The 17,031-nt window shown below is 37.7% G+C and overlaps 1 protein-coding gene across 2 annotated transcripts in view; it reads left to right on the top strand.

The window, feature by feature from the left end:
• Positions 1-17,031, top strand: part of LOC150078932 (BAR/IMD domain-containing adapter protein 2-like) — a 95,936-nt gene that overhangs the window by 56,562 nt on the left and 22,343 nt on the right. The gene's annotated exons all lie outside the window — the stretch shown is intronic.

Here is a 17,031-nt window from a genome sequence, read left to right as displayed (position 1 = left end):
GGTTTGTTTAAAAGGATTACGAGAGTGAGCGTGAGACGGTTGCTAGGTGATTTTAGATAGTTAATACTCATCTAACTTTCCTTATCCACGGTTAATTGAAAACGAATTAGATGTCTGCGGCTTAATGAGAATTTTTAACTAAACCATTATTACACGTAGCATATTTCTTTTTGTCTCGTGATTATGTTACTTTGAGGGCAACACCTGTCAAAGTTTCTGGTTAATATTGTTAGAAATATCCGTGTCAGATTTTAAACTGCATATGGGATTTAAAATAATTCAATTGAACGGAAACTATCAGCAAGGAAACTCGAAATTAAGATGTTTGTAAATAAACCTATTTTATAATATTTATTGACAAAAATGTCTTCAACTTTTCCCAACTGTTTGTATCTAGAAATTCAGCGATAAACTGTGATATCAAACCACAAATTCCGAGGATGCGGTACTGTGCAATGAATAATTCCAACCCGGATTCAATTTCCACTGAAAAAATCCTGAAATAAAAGGAGGCAAAAGTAACCGCAGATTTCATTCCTACCTCCATCAGAGAGGAACTCACGGAAGCCGAATTTTTCACGCGATTTTCAATTGCGCTACGCTTTTATTTTCTACAGCGATCGAAACACTTTGACAAGCAGTTCATGTCTGTGCAAAGAGTGGCAACCAGTAATGCAATTGCTCGCCTACTTCACCCTCGTGACTTTCAATCGCAAACGATTTTACTGCATTACTGGACTTCTTTTTCTTCTTAAAAAGTTAACTCGTGTATTACCCCACCGAACTTTACACGCTCTGAAGAATATGTTAATGACTCCACATATACTAACTCGCCAAAATAATGGGGAATACTTTAAAAATTTCTTAATAGGAACGAACGGTGCACTTTGAGACCCTCCTTTATGAAGTACCGCCGCTAACAAACGGGACTTCTAAATCGTTGAGAGGGAGGAGACTTTCATCTAACTGTTTATGTCATTTCGCTCCACATACTCAGCTGAAACTCGGACGTGTTTTGTCCTTTTCTCTTGAAATTAATTGCATTTTAATTACTCGCGCTGTGCTCTGCTGCAGTGAAATATGGTCCTATTAAGTAGGACTACAATACAGCCACACAGGGGTTAATAATAGATGGTTTAATTTGCCTCTGTTTTCCGGTGTCCAACAACCTCACCGTTTTGAACAAAGGCTTGATTAGCATATTCATCGTGTTATCTCCATCGTAGTTATTAACGGAAATAATTAATGGACAGTGGCAAGTTAGCATCCCTCCGAGTTTATCCAATCGCTATTACCACAAACCTTTAAGGGTTAATGATCATGATGTATTCTCGTTTAACCACAAAATTCGGAACGACCTGCAAACCAAAACCATACATCAGTGCTAATCGTCTTGTATAATATGGGCTGCAGCATTTGGAAATCTATTAGGAGGAAACTCGTTTTTTTTAGGGGGGGGGAGTTCGAGGCGGGCATGTGAGAACAGTATTCGCGCTTCATTTCACTTTCGATAAAGCCATCTGTGACCACTAGGTTTGAACCGCCGACAGTATCAGCTTTATTTGTAATCCACGTGCGATTTTACTGGTGTGGTAGAATCGCACTCATCTGCATGGAGAATATCAGATGAATTCTGGAGGTGTAATCAGCATAACGAGTCGTTCTAAACACATATTCGCTATGATAGGAATCACTTTTGGGAGAAGATTGGCTATTTGGATGTCATTGCTCTACCTAATTGGTCTTGGTCGAGAGTTGGACAAAGAGTTGCACAAGAGTTGAATTCTGGATTTTCTTCCAGTAAAATAATAATAATAAAAAAAAAATAGGACATACAACACGAGGTGTGATCGAAAAATTCTGAACTCATTTTGTCTTGAAATTGCAGCGATGTAGTGAGTTGCGACTGGTTGCAACATGTCCAGTGTCTCATCTAGACTTGAATTAGCAGGTGTTTTATATGTTTAATCTCATTTTAAAATGAGCAATTTCACTCAGCAGCGAATTCTCATCAATTTTATTCGAAATTAGGGTAAAGTGCAACAGAAATTCGTTAAATATTAAAACCATATTTCAGAGAAGACACAAAACTTGAAAATGCGAGACGTTTCAGCCAGATTTGTGTCTCGCATCTTCCTTGATAATTTCAAAGAGCGGTGATTTCTTGCATGCCAGGATCTTCGTCAAATGGCTGTTGCTGATCCACACGTTGTTTCTTATTACTGGTGGTGAACGGTGGGTGCATAGTTATGACACAAAGGTTCAATGTTTTCAATTGAAGACTCCATCTTTTCAAGACCCAAAAAAGCAAGATTATCTCGATGAAACATGAACATCATGCTTATCGTATTTTTGACTTACATGGCATTGCGACAGAACCATCTTCACCAGATTTAGCTCGGTTTAAATGTCACAGGTTTTTAACGACTGAAGAAATTATTTAGAACGCGACCGAAACTAGTAAACGTCTCAAAAGAAGTCCATGAACAAGATTAACTATGAACAAGAATGCTTCCAGGAGCTGTATTGAGTTGGAATCGTTATACACCGACTTGCGTCCAGTTTATCACCTCAGAGATACACTTGACGCAAGTCAAAGACACAGTACATTAACTCTTTTATAGCTGTAGCAAACAATGAGAACGATGAGTAATTTAAAATGCATTCCAGCCATATTTATAATATAAATTAATTGAAAATTTACATTTTCTGTGATTAATCGAAGGGAAAAGCAATAATACCTTTTCTATTTATTATTTAAGTAATAATATATAGAAGTAATTCTTTTCACTTCACTGCACGTATAGATTAAAATTCATTTAAAGTTTTCTTTTGTAAGGTACTTGAATTTCCTTACGAATTATAATAAAAGTAGAAATACATTTTATTACACACGTGCGATTAATATAATAAGCAAAGAGTAATAATTTATCATTTATACGTTGAGGAAATTGATAAAAAGAAAAAGTTCTTCAAGAATCAACTGCTTTAATATACCCAGCCCATAAACTGAGTTTCCTTTCCTGCGCATCTTCCCCATATTGCTCCTCTACAGTAGCTGTTTCATACTGACATTGTGGACACAATAGGGAATTTATGCAAATGAACAAAATGCCTATTGCGCATTTCTGAAAAATGCTCGATTACTGAATAATTTCTGAGGCCCTTGACCCACTGCTCGCGAGAACCCATGTGGCCCACGACCTTCAACATTTCGTGTTTTGGCCTCTAGCCAAAAAACATAATGCCCGCTGTCTTTCTCTGCAGAGTGCTTTGAAGAATAAAACGTAACTTTTCCCTTAAACCAAACAAACCTTAACTGAGAAAAGTAAACGATTTTGACAAATCTACCAGTTCACTTTGCTAATTCATCCGACGTCTCATCACTTCGGGATTGCTGCATGCATTAAAAGAACTTGAAGTTTTTCTCATATCTCTTGCTGTCTCTCCCTTTTCCACATTCCCCGACTCTCCCCTGTGTTATCTTTAATTCACATACACATCTTGTTGGGTGTAAAAGTTAATGCACTCACTAACTTGTCCCTTAATCCATTTAAGCTGCTGTTTGCTTTTACGCTTAGCATGAGAGAGAGAGAGAGAGAGAGATGATACTTGGCTCATCGACCTTTTCCTGCATCCGATTAACAAGTAATGTCTGATAAAGAGCATAACATACGAAACTCATTCTACCGCATAAAAGATGTCTCGCAGCTGTCAAAGACATCACTGCTTTCTTATTCTTGCAGCTACTAAATGCCTGATGAGGTTTATCAGACTTACTGATGAAGATGATAGATGACAAGTCAGAGTTCAGCAACTAATCAAATGTCCCGGCGACTCGAACATGTATCATAATTCACATCTCCATTATTAGAGAATGACACTTGAAAAGTTGACTTTTAGTGGAAACACGGCTCTGATGTCAGATTAATAGCTAAATCGCAAGAAAAAGAATTGCATAATAAACTTTTCAAGGGGTAAAACAATATCTGGAATTATGGGATGAAATTATTTTTTTTAAAGTTATCCTTTCTTCTGATGCTTCATACTTAGAAACAAAATCATTCTACAGAAAGATTTTCATCCAGAAAGAACTTTGGCTGTGTATTTAGCAAACGCTTTGATATGTTTAAGTTTTCAAGAGGTTTAGTGCTTAATGGTTTTCAAACTTCGTGGGAATAGCAATGGCAGAGAATTTAATATTTTCCTTCTATTGGATTAGATGGCGAAGATGCGTGTAACAAGTCAAGCAGGTTGGATACCGGAAGCCTACGTCTTGCCAATACGGAAGTGCAAATATTTGCGAATCGTTTCTGGAAATACTTGCCGCCTTAATATTGTGCGTGACCTCTGTTATATTACACTCCACCATCTGGGTATCGGAGCGAAAAGGCTGTCTAGAAAAGGATATAAATTAAAGTGATTGAGAGTAGACGTTGAATTAATAGTTTGAAAAGTGTTACAAAAGTTGAAGAAGTGCCTTTGAATGCATTTGTAACTATTTTCAAGATAATTTCTGTAGAAATATCTGTTTCTTTATACTCTCGATTTATTTTAAACGATAGTATCAGAACAGTTTATCTTTGAGACTCAGTAAATTCAGAAGTGGTTTTTTTTCTTTTTATGGAAACTAAATACGAAATAAACTGGTCTTTTGCACACCAAAATATCTTCATAACAGAAAAACTAATAATTAAAAACAGTTGAAAAATATGGTAGTTAAAAATAATTAAACTACACTGCGTTACCACCAGTATCGACACTTTTCTGTTGATAACTGCTTACAATAATAGGAGTGCCACATAAAAATTGGTCTGTACATTATATATCAACGGAACAGAAGATCCGTGGGAGGATGTTTGGTGATGTAACCTAAAAATGGAAGCGGACTGTTGCTGAAACCGTTACGAAACAACCCCAAAATCTCCTAAGGTGCTGCAACGTGACAGGAGAGTTCTGTAGAGAATCGTCCTCTTGGAATGCAAGTCAACGTTATCGGAGCACACAGAGGATATCAGGAGACGATTGGGACAACGTCAGCACCAGTACAGGGCTCAGGACACAGCTTGATATGGGTTAGCTGTGCAACCATCTTCAAGACAATCATCCCGAGTAATTCCAGACGCCATCTAGCTTGGTGTAAGGTCTGTGTTCTTCGATCGTAGATCAATGGAAAGCTATGCTTTAGAGTGACTAGTTACGGTACATGGTCCACCAGTCTGATGGTCGTGCCTATGTGGCGAATGTCCAGAGAAAGCTATCTGTTGGGCTGTGTTATCCCGACAGCGAAGTTTGGCGGGGGCAGCATTATGGTCTGGGACTTTTGGTTGTTTTGTACAAAACCATGAATGCTGAGGTCTATCTATAGGTTCTGGACAATAATGCGCTACCTACGTTGTGGTAGCACTTTGGGAAAGTCCTATACCTGTATGAGGAGGGCACTGCTCCATATCATACTAATCGCCTAGCGAAAGACTAGTTTGAGGCATGAGTACCGAAGATTTGGACTGGCCAGCCCAGATCCCTGACCTCAATTCCATAGAGAGAATCTTGTGGATCGTTGGGTGCGTGTCAGAAGAGACCGCCTAAAAATCAGAGTTGAACTGGTCGCTGTTTTAAAGGACGAATGACGGGAAATATCCGAAGACACTTACAGAGGACAAAAGACTGGTGGAATGTGTTTAACGAAGACTGCAAGCTGTTAGAAAGCTAACGGTTTGCACACGTTATCCGTAAATGAAGGTTATTTGCGGATATGCAGGTGTCCAGTGACAATTAACAAAGCAAACTTCAATTTCATCTTTTACAATTAACTTAAAGAATAAACTTTTTTTTTAAATAAAACCACCGAGGACGAAAGAATGTTTCCAAGCTAAGCTATTTCCAACTTTGTTTTTAAAAATGAGACGGACCAGAAGTTTTCTTTTTTTTTTTTTTAAATGAAATATGACATGAAATCTTAGATAAACTTCTATACAATTTAATAAACTTCGGTGAGCCTTATTTTTACCATCAATAGCAATGGGAAACGTGTGCTTTTAAAATAAATTGCATTTTCATTAGCGTGATTTCTCTGGGACTTTAATCCGGCTAACTAAATGGAGGTGTGATAACTTTCGCATCGTAAAGAAGTTTTAAGACTTGTAACTAACGCCTGTGTCCGCTGCCATGACAGACAAACTAATCACTTAATTTCTAGCCCGTACATTTGCTTGAGGATCGAAAACGAAGTTATCACTGATTGGGATGTCGGGTATTGGAATTAAATGTACTAGAGATTGGCGTGACTGCAATTACCAACCTGTCTACTCTTTAATTACATTGCTCCGTCTAATTCGTGGTCGGGAGGGGGCTGACAAAGTTCACTGGAGTTAGCTGCTGTCAGCGGTACTTGGTGGTGAAAATTGGCCACAAAGTTTTCTCGTACTACAAAAGAGCAAAGTTCTGCGCCGTTCCATTTATTTAGTCACGTAGTCAATCTAATGCTCGTTACTTGGTCGGGAACGTGTCTTGTGAACTTGGAATAGTTTTAATCTCTTTGCGAGGGTGGCGCGGTTTTCTTAAAGAAGGCTTCACCCGTCATCCCACTAAGTTGGTTGCTGAGCGTGTGTTTAGAGTTATCGATATTTATATCAGTAATTTAGACCATATCAATTTATTTCTAGCGATTCAACTGTTGTCATAGAAACTACCAAGTGTTACTTTTGATCATAAATCTCCACCCTTGATTATTTATCAGTAATTGGTTGAGTTTGGAATTAAATCGATTATTTTACCAATAAAACCACAGATAAATCCAGCTGAATACACAGAATTAATAATATTTATATAAATTTTATAATTATAATAAAAAACCCTTAGGGCTGTGTGCTGCCCTATCGAAACAGGCAGGAAAATGAGTTTAGCTCATCTTCATCTTTTCATCGACTTTGGCTTTTCATCCTCAAAATAGACAAACTATGTGTATAAGCGAGTTCTAGCGAGGGTTAACAGTTGGTGGTTTGGCAGCTTGACGAATCGATTTCCTAAACCATAGTAACTGCGGCTATATCCCAGATCATCACCTCGAAGATAATGCCTGGACAGTAGCGATCAAAGCTTATCTGGGTATGGGGAATTCGTTCAGAATTCTCCATAACAAACAATGGTGTTCAACCAACAATATCGGTAATGGGATTGTCAAAAATTAGCCAGGAAGGTGGCCCGTAATTGACCGCCATTTTCAACTATGGTATTACATTTATAGATATGGATGGCAAAATGTGGTTTTAGAAGCTAATAAAGCAAAGTTGTAAAGCAAATGGATATTGTGTATCGACCACCATATTTCCCCAAAAATTCTGCCGATGGCAGTGATCAGTGATGCCAACGATTAGCACCAAACATAATTACAAACAGTCCATAATTCCTTATTACTTTATACGGCTGGTATCTTCAGCGATCATCTCTTCATGAAAGGTATAACCAATCACATAGAGGTGGAAACAACACAAACAGTTGAACTAATAGTGCGACTCCAGTTTTTCTCATTAAAATTCAAAAAGGCCAAAAGAATAATAAAAAAAAATCATTCTCAGTGATGTCCATGAACTCTATTATATTCAGAAGGCACATTGCTGTATATAATTCCCTTCATGGCTACAAGCCAGGGGTTTAAACCATTTCCACCTACAATCGGCCAAGTGCCACTTATTCTAACAGTCTCAATTATCGGTTACCAATTATTCGCTCTATGGCTCCATTTACTTCAAAGGTGGGATATGTCCGCTCCAATATTCCCTACCGGAGACTTCTGATATGGAATCTCCTCTTTTTGATGTCCTCTAGCTTAAAAGCCTCTTGGTCTCCTTTCTGTGCAATCCATCTCGTGCCTCTGTTGTTCTTCAGGAATCACTCGAAACCCTTTGACTTCCTTTTTTTTTTAAATACTTTTCCAGTGTAACTTTCCTAACAGAGGTAATTTTCCTTAGTGACTGTAATGTTTACAACTCCAGCTGGTGACATTTTTCTGATGAACTCGCACATCTTGTTTTTATTTACATACAAGAATACAAGAAGAATTAGTGTTGGTTGTGTGGAAATTCGATCCACACAACCAACATTCTTGATTATTCTCACTGGCAACCCTTGAAAATCCACAGTTAAAGTTAGCATTCCACTATGCACCTCAGATCACAATTTGGTGATGGTCTCTTCTCTAACGGGGCTTCTGTCTCTTTTTCACTGCCATTATCAGCCTCGTGTTGTTTACTTTACAAGAATGCAAAATGGAATGATCTGCGCGATTTCTATAATTATCTTGTTTGGCTGGATTAGTGTTTTTAGTTTACCCATCCTATTGTTTGCCCATATTGTGTTAACGAAATTAATTTTTAAAGGAATGAAAACCTTTATTCCGCATTACACCTTAAAACCTCGTTCTTTACCTAAACCTTACTTTTGCAAAGAAAAAAAAAGTTTTTTACTGCCTTGTCCCCAGTTTGATTTTCTGGCTACACTAAAGACCTGAACAATTGTACTACAGTTATTAACTAATGCAAACTCGATTTGAACAGGATAAACGTAGTCATTTTATCAAAATGGTAGTCGATCATTCTAGACGCCAGATGGTTCAAGAGAACCATCACAACCTGATGGTTCTCTTGCAGCCACAGTTAAAGATAAAGTCGACTTACTAGAAACATCTACTTTTGTTCTAACTCTTGTCGGTGATCTTTGGTAAGCCAACTTGAACCATACTCAATACTCTGCATTCAATGTCTCCCGTAGTCTTTCGACAGAAGAATGTTAGAATACTTAACACTCTTGATGTTAAGAAGCCTCCAGGTCCTGACAGCATTTTTCCACTTGTTCTAAAAACCTCTTCTCCTGAGCTTACTCCTATTTTGTGTCGCCTTTTTACACTTTCTTATTCCACTGGTGTTTTTTCCATCTACTTCGAATTTGCTCCCATCCAGCGGTTCTTAAAAAGGGTGACAAATCACTCCCTTACAGTTATTGTCCCATTACATTTACCTCTACCCATTCCAAAGTAACTAACAAACTTTTACATGAACTCGAAATCTGCCGTCTGATCGATCACTAATAATACATATTGGCTAATGTTATTCAAATCTGGACAAATTCGATAGACTAATTTGGTAAAACTCAATCAGCAGCTCTTGACCTCACATGCCAAACATAAACCGATCAAAAGCCCAAGAACGTATTTAACATAAGTCTTCTAAATAAGCACACATCTTATGGACTTCCAAATTTTTTTTCCCTAAGGAGTGGAATATTTATGCAATCATAATTTTGCTGCATAAGAAAGGAAACAAATCAGAAATTATAGACTAATTAGCTCGTTATCTCACATCTACAAGTGGTCCACAAAGTTAATCACTAACGGATTAGAAACAATACTTGATGAGAATCAACCGAAAGAGCAAGCTGATTTTAGGATAGGATTCTCAACTGTGGATCACCTTCACGTATATCACAGCTAATGGAGAAAGCAAATGAAACTAAAATAGTAGTAGTAGTGGCATGTGATGCAAGAAAGCAAGTGTATGAGCTTATGCAGCATCAGCAAAAAAAAAAAAAAAAAAAAATCACACCATTCCCTCCAAATGCCTGTCCAGTTCCTCCTTAAATTTATTCAACCTATCAACTTCCACAACGACAGATGGAAGTTTGTTCCAGCAATTAACCACCCGCTGGCTAAAGGCAAATTTCCGCACATCTATTCTACATCTGTCTTTTTTTAATTTGAATTTATGCCCCCTTAGGTTCGAAATCTGAACAAGTGGAAGGATCCCATCAGAATTCAGCGTGCTCAACCCATTCAAGGCCTTATACACCTCAATCAGATCACCGCGCAGGTGCTTAGTCTCCAGCCACTGCAATTTGCAGAACTTAAGCCTCTCTTGGTAAGAGGATCCCTTCATTCCCCTCACCAATCTTGTTACCCTTCTCTGTACACGCTCAAGCAAATCAACATCCTTCCTAAAATGAGGCCTCCAGACCTGTACGCAGTATTCAAGGGGTGGCCTTATACAGAGGGACAATCGCCTCCTTTTCCCTGCCAGCAAAAGTCCTATATATCATTGACAAAACCCCATGACCTGCCCTGGCAGCCTGTCTGCATTGCTCAGAAAACTTCATATCTGACTGCACAATTACTCCCAGGTCTTTTTCATTTTCTACCACCTTAAGTGTAGTACCACACAGTTGGTACGTTTCTGTGGGGTTACTTCTACCCATATGCAGTACTTTGCATTTGTCAAGATTAAACTTTATTGCCACTTCTTAGCCCATCTGCCCAAATTTTCTAGACCCTGTTGCAGTAGCGCACTGCCGTTACTGTCATTAACAACCCTGCCAACCTTTGTATCATCTGCAAACTACTACACTAAGCCTGATATACCTTCATCAATATCATTGATAAATATACAAAACAACAGAAGACCCAACACCGAACCCTGTGGGACTCCACTAATAACATTAGTCCACGAAGAGCAGCACCCATTGATTACCACCCTCTGTCTTCTCCCACTCACCATCCTTTTATCCATTGTAGCAACTTACCCTTAATACCATTCTGCTCCAATTTGTACAATAGTCTTCCATGCGCAACAGTGTCAAAAGCTTTCCTGAAATCCAAATATATGATATCAAAATTATTTTTTGCATCCAGTTCCTTTGTAACCACATCATAATATCCTATCAAATTTGCCAGACAAGACTTTTCCTTAACAAACCCATGCTGTGTCTGAATTATTGCTGCAGTCTTGTCTAGATGATCCTGCAATGCAACTTTAACCAGCGACTCTATTATTTTACCCGGAACAGAAGTTAAACTAACTGGTCTGTAATTACTCGTGTCACCCTTCGATCCCCCTTTGTGAATTGGGGATACATTTGCACATCTCCAGTCCGTGGGGACCTCCCCTGAGTCCAAGGATGCTCTCATAATTATGGCTAAGGGTTCGCTTAGTTGCTTTGCTGCCTCCTTTAATATAACTGGATAGATCCCATCCACTCCAGGTGCCTTTCTTATGTTTAACTTCAACAATTTCTCCTCCACTTTTCTCTCAGTTATTACAGAATCATTAAGCACCCTGCTACAATTTGATAATCTTGTGGCATTTTCAAACCTTAATAATTCCTCACGTGTGAATGTAGATGCAAAATACGCATTCAATTTGTTTGCTATCTGAGCAGGATCATCAACAGTCGAACCATCGATATCAAGTGGACCAATCGGATTCATCCCCTTCCTTTTAGAGTTTATATAAGTAAAGAAATCCTTGCTGTTTTTCTTAGCATCTTTTGCCAAGGATTTCTCGTAATCTGCCTTCCCCTGCCTAACCTCCTTTGTGACTTGATTACAGACTAGCTTATATCTGCCATAGGCTTCTGCGTCGCTTGATAATTTAGGCCTAAACCTTGAACAATATTTCTTAATAGGTATGAAACTTATAGTAGCATCCACGATTAATTCCTTGAATGCTTCTCACTGAGAATTTACTGTTGGTAACATGGTCAGTTGATCCCACTGTACAGAATTTAAAACCTTTCTGAGACCACTGTACTCACCTTTACGGAAGCAAAATCCCTTTCGTTTACCCCTGATGGTAATTATATCTTTAAGTAAATCCCACATCAGTACACTGTGATTACTGCCACTTAGTGGTTCCCTTATCTGCAAATTCTTAATACACGAATGATCACTGTTGATAACCAGATCAAGAGTATTACTCTCTCTGGTTGCCTCTCGAACATGCTGTTGCAGAAAACAATCGTCCAATAAGTCTTATGCCTGGCACTTGTGGATTATGAAAAACATTTGACTCTATAAAGCATAAGGTAATGTTTCGAGCATTGGAAAGACAAGGCATAACACACCATGCATTATGATTTTGAAGAAAATATATGTGAACACTACCTCCTTTATTAGACTAAACAAAGACAGAGGCAAATTTAAAATTAATAAAAGAGTTCGACAAGGCGGCACTGTATCTCCGAAGTTGTTTACTGCTACCTTTGAGGAAGCTTTTAGAAGATTGGACTGGCCTCAGAAAGGAGTCAATGTGAATAGAAAGTACCTGAACCATTTAAAATTTGCAGATGACATTGTGGTCATAAGCCACGATCCCCAAGAATTAGAGGAAAACCTTAATTATGCAGAGTTAGTAAAGATTTCGGACTGGAGATGAATATGGCTAAAACAAAAGTAATGATGAACACGTATGCCACAGAAAGGGATATAATGATATCCCTTTTTTAATTACTGTGTATGAGCGGTAATTGAAAAGGTGGAGTTGTATGCTTATCTGGGACAAGTCAGCAACTGTAATAATGATAAATGGCTGGAAGTCAAGAGAAGAATAAATTTTGGATGGATAGCATTCAGGAAATATAGTCACGTACTGAGGAACAATATCCCAATTTGTCTGAAATGTACAATAATGAACCAATATATACTCCCCACCATGACTTATGGAAGTGAAACTTGGGCACTCACCAAAAGAGAGTTGAAAACTACACAGCGAAGAATGGAACTCAATTATATTATGAATCACGCTGTTGGATAAGAAGGAAAACAAATGGATTAGACAGCAAACACAGGTAAAGGACATTCTTATCAAAATTGAAGAACTGAAGTGGACTTGGGCAGGCACATAGCTGCTCGAGGACAGGATGACAGATGGACTAAGAAAATAACAGAATGGTACCCAAAAGGAGCTAAAAGAAAACACCTGGAAGACAAAAACGGAGAATGACAGATGAAATTCAAGAGTTCGTGGGTAGTAAATGGACGGCCATTTCACAAAACAGAAGGAACTGGAAATTTGCTGGAGAGGCGTTCATCCTGCAGTGGATTGGAAATTGCTGATGATGATGTCTAGTTCTCTAACCGCTCATTATTGGCAATTGCAAAGAGCCCTATCTTAACTTCTTCACTAATACTGGTGTTTTCAGTTTTCTCCCACTCTTTTCCTCTTGTATATTAATGACCTTCTTTCACTAAACAGAAATCCTATCCATAATTTTGCTAATGATAGCACCTTACATTCTACATTTCGGTTTGAGAAACATTTCCTTGCATAAACAGCCTCAAATTATCGAATACTGGTTACAAATTCCTGGAATGCTGATGTCCAGGTAATTTTCCAGTGGTGAGAAGAAAACTTAATTCGATATTTACTAAAACCCAGTTTTGCCTTTTTTATTCTCGCAAAAAAAAGTCTAATGCTTATCCTTGATGATACTCAGAAAAAGGACTTCTAGAAAAAGGATGGATTCGAGGTAGTGCATTATCGTGGTACCTCGTTGTGAAGGTAGTCACAATATGGGATACAATTAAATCGATGCCACTAATACTACTGTTAAACTTCACTACTGCGAATGAAGTACATAAAGGACTACCCCGACTTCTAATTCCTTGTGTCATAAGCACAAATATAACTCTATATAAATCTCAAATTCGATCCACCATGGAATATTGTTTCCACATCTAGAGTGGCGCTCCTAAATCCTCTCTCAAGCTTCTAGATTTCATTGAAAACGTGGACTCTGGAAGCTTGAAGTTCTTTCCCCCCACTCTTCCTACAAATCCCAATAATTCACAGTCTGCATCCATTTACTATCCACCCAGCCTCACAGAACCAACTTTTTGTCTTCATTTATCCCTTCAATTTCTGCTTTCTGGAACAACCATACTTCACATGTATTTCGCAAAAATTTAACGCTGCAGGAATTCAAGTCTAATATCAGCCAAATGGTACTAAATACTATAGGTTCTAATACCTTTTGTGTTCAGGGAGTTATATATAAAAATGCAGCAAAAATAACAACATAAATCAGATTTGTAAAGAAGACACTGTAAGTGGTTATTCTTTATCTGCTCGGATCTCAAAGGAATCATTGAAAACAAACTTACCATGGCCACCTATATCATTTGGAAACGTCAAGGGTTGTGTTTATATGCACAGATTCATCTCCTGAGACGGACTTCAATGAAAACTTTATCAAAGAATTTCTAATAACTACAATTAGCAGCGATCTAGTTTGCTTTCATGAATAATATGCTTCTAAACAATAAAAATATTGTACTAAGAATTTTTACTACAACATAATTTATGAATTATTCAAAGTTCCTTGAATAATTCCTAACAATACTAATATTTTGATCTTGAGCTACCGAAATATTAGTATTCTCCTCCTAGAAAAAAGTCTCCAGTGCTCTCATGGTTATAAATTGTCAAAGTACTTCATGAAAGTAAAACAAATCATTAGAAGTAATAAAATAAACAAATGGACGTCAGAAAGCCCGTAAATTTTGTAGGATGACAAGCGAAGTCCGGGGCGATGTTCCAAAGAACATATTAAGTAGGAACACACTAGAATTTAGAGGCATTACGGATTATTCTATCCCCTAATGAAACATTAGTTTCTATTATGCGCTTATATAGAATGGGTGTGGCTCTACAGTTGTAGGAACTAATGGAACTGCTAAAGGGCGTTGGTCTCGCTCATTATTTGGCCACTCATTGCCAATACGCTTTGGGTGCACAGTAACTGATGGCGAAGCTAACAAAAACAACAGGTTCATTAATTTTTCCTTGCTAAGTTTTAACGAGATGTCAGCTTTTGCTTTATAGTCCATGTTTGGGTGTCTATTAATAAATTATTAATAAATGATTTAACATTTTCAGTTAACTAGAGCGCCAGCTCCATCTGATGGAACTTTTTAGTTATCAATAAAACGATGACTAATATTATCATGATAGGAATTAGAACTGTAGGCAAAGTAATTGTTATATGTACACTGCCTGTTAAAATATTAGGAAATCTATATTTTATTGCTTCGAACGAGTGAATTTCGAGTTTTTATTTTCAGAATTAACTTGATATTTTTAAGGTAAGATACAGGAGCACTTCTTCTCTCAAATTGTTTTTCTGCGTATGGAATTCGTTATCAATCAGTTTTTTCAAGTTCTTGCACGCCTTCTGCGCAGTCTAATTCCATTACTGCTGATCAAATAGAGAAATAAATGCCCTCAGAGCTTCTTTATTTATTGGTCATGATGTGTTTTATCAAATCGAATAACAGCGTGTTCTAGTCTCTGCTAACCCAACTACTCGGTGAGCTGTCTGACAACGAACGCCACAACACTCCTGGTTACTTCGCTCCCCTTTTTTTGTCGACAATTTCTCACGCACACAGCAGAGCTGGCGATCTGGGTAATAAAAGGTTCTCAAGGTAGACGATTACATGCTTATCGATTTCAGTCCTCTGGTCGCACATGCAGATGTGGTTAGGAACAGGGCCTTACTATCGATGCTCATAGCAAGGGATTCTTGGATTTCACACGAGGAAGAACAATACACGAGATATTTATTGTTTTATGTAATTTATTATTTTTAATTTAATTTCGTATTTTAAGATAACTTTAATTATAATTTAATTCAATCTTTGATTAAATCTTTTATTTGATAACTGGTATTACTTTATTTAAGAGTAATACGCGAATTTAGTAACTTATTATTTTGATCCTGACACGCAGTTCTTCTTATTACCACAACCACCAGCTTAAAACTATTTATTTCAATAAACATCCTTCTGATGAATAAGAAGATATACGAAAGATAGCCTATATAATAATAGCGAACAATAAATGGATTTCACTTCAAACATGATATTCTCAGAGACCTGTTTTTCCTTCCGATTGTTAATATTAGTCAGGTGTTGTATAATTAATTTCCTGCTTTAATTATTTAATTTCCTTCTCCTAGTCCTGGAAAAACATTAGTGTGTTCCTCTTTCTTGTCTGGAAGGTCGATTCCATTATGAAACCAACATTGATACGATCGAAATACTGATAGATGAACGCAGTACGGAATACTAGAGTGGTTGCAGAGAGAGAGAGAGAGAGAGAGAGAGAGAGAGAGAGAGAGAGAGAGAGAGAGAGATAATCGTGAACGCGAAATCTTGCTAGTGTGATAGCGACCCCCTCCCCTCATCAATCATATCATGGTGTAGTTGAACTTTCTCTAGACGCCAACAGAAACAAGCCAGCTAAGGATCGTCATTATTGCGAACAGTGAGTCACATTCCTTCTCTTTTGAAAAATAAAGAAGGAAAAAAATATCACAGACGTGTCTGTGTTCACCGTTTAAAATTATGAATGCTGTTGGATAGCAGTTGACTGTTGAATATTTCATAACGTGCCAGAATCGGTAAGAAATCCCTTTCGGAGTAACTGAAAATATTGGATCGATGGCAATATACAGGATTTAGATAGACTTGAACTTCTTGAAGATCATCCCGGTTTTGACAAAGTGTAAGAGTGTTTTCAGTTACACGACAGGTTAGTTTCTCCAAACCTGAGAAAGAATAAAATTATTCAGTTTGAAATAAGAAAGTTTGCATTAACTGGACTTAAAGCGTTTGAACTTAATTGGCGAGCTGGAACGAATAATTTGAACTGGAAAAGAAATTCGGGATTCGTTAGGAGGATTCGAGTTAACGAGGTTTCGAGTAAAGATTCGAATTAACGAGAAAAGAAGCTTCACGCAGTAACAATGTTCGCTATCAGCAGAAAGCTGTTCTATTATGATTACTGCTCTCAAACACCGTGGGGAAACGGTTTGGATTCGAGTCCCGTATAAACGGGAGGAACTTTTATATTTCTCACACTGTGGTATCTCTCAGAAATGACTGAGAGGTATTCCTGTCACCTCTCAGAAATTCAGGTTTTTCATCCCAATAAACAAACGGGATGAAAAACCGACCATAGAATGCACTCAGTTTACAGACACGGTACACTGACCTTTCATATTCGCAATTATGCTTAAAATCTAAAGCAACCAACTAACCAAGCTATAAACAAGAGCCAGCTAAATTTGAAGCTGACCTCGTTATAATTTTGGTTTTTGGTCTCATCTCTTCTGTCTTTAAGAAAACAGGGGACAGAAAGCAATATTTAGTAACTTATTATTCTTATCCTGACACAAAGTTCTTCTTGTTAGCCTTAATGATCC

Source organism: Mastigoproctus giganteus, chromosome 10, assembly GCF_048544385.1.
Source record: "Mastigoproctus giganteus isolate SK-2022 chromosome 10, ASM4854438v1, whole genome shotgun sequence".
Classification (NCBI taxonomy): Eukaryota; Metazoa; Arthropoda; class Arachnida; order Uropygi; family Thelyphonidae; genus Mastigoproctus; species Mastigoproctus giganteus.
Note: the sequence above shows the minus strand (reverse complement) of the source record. Positions and strands in the feature narration are given on the sequence as shown.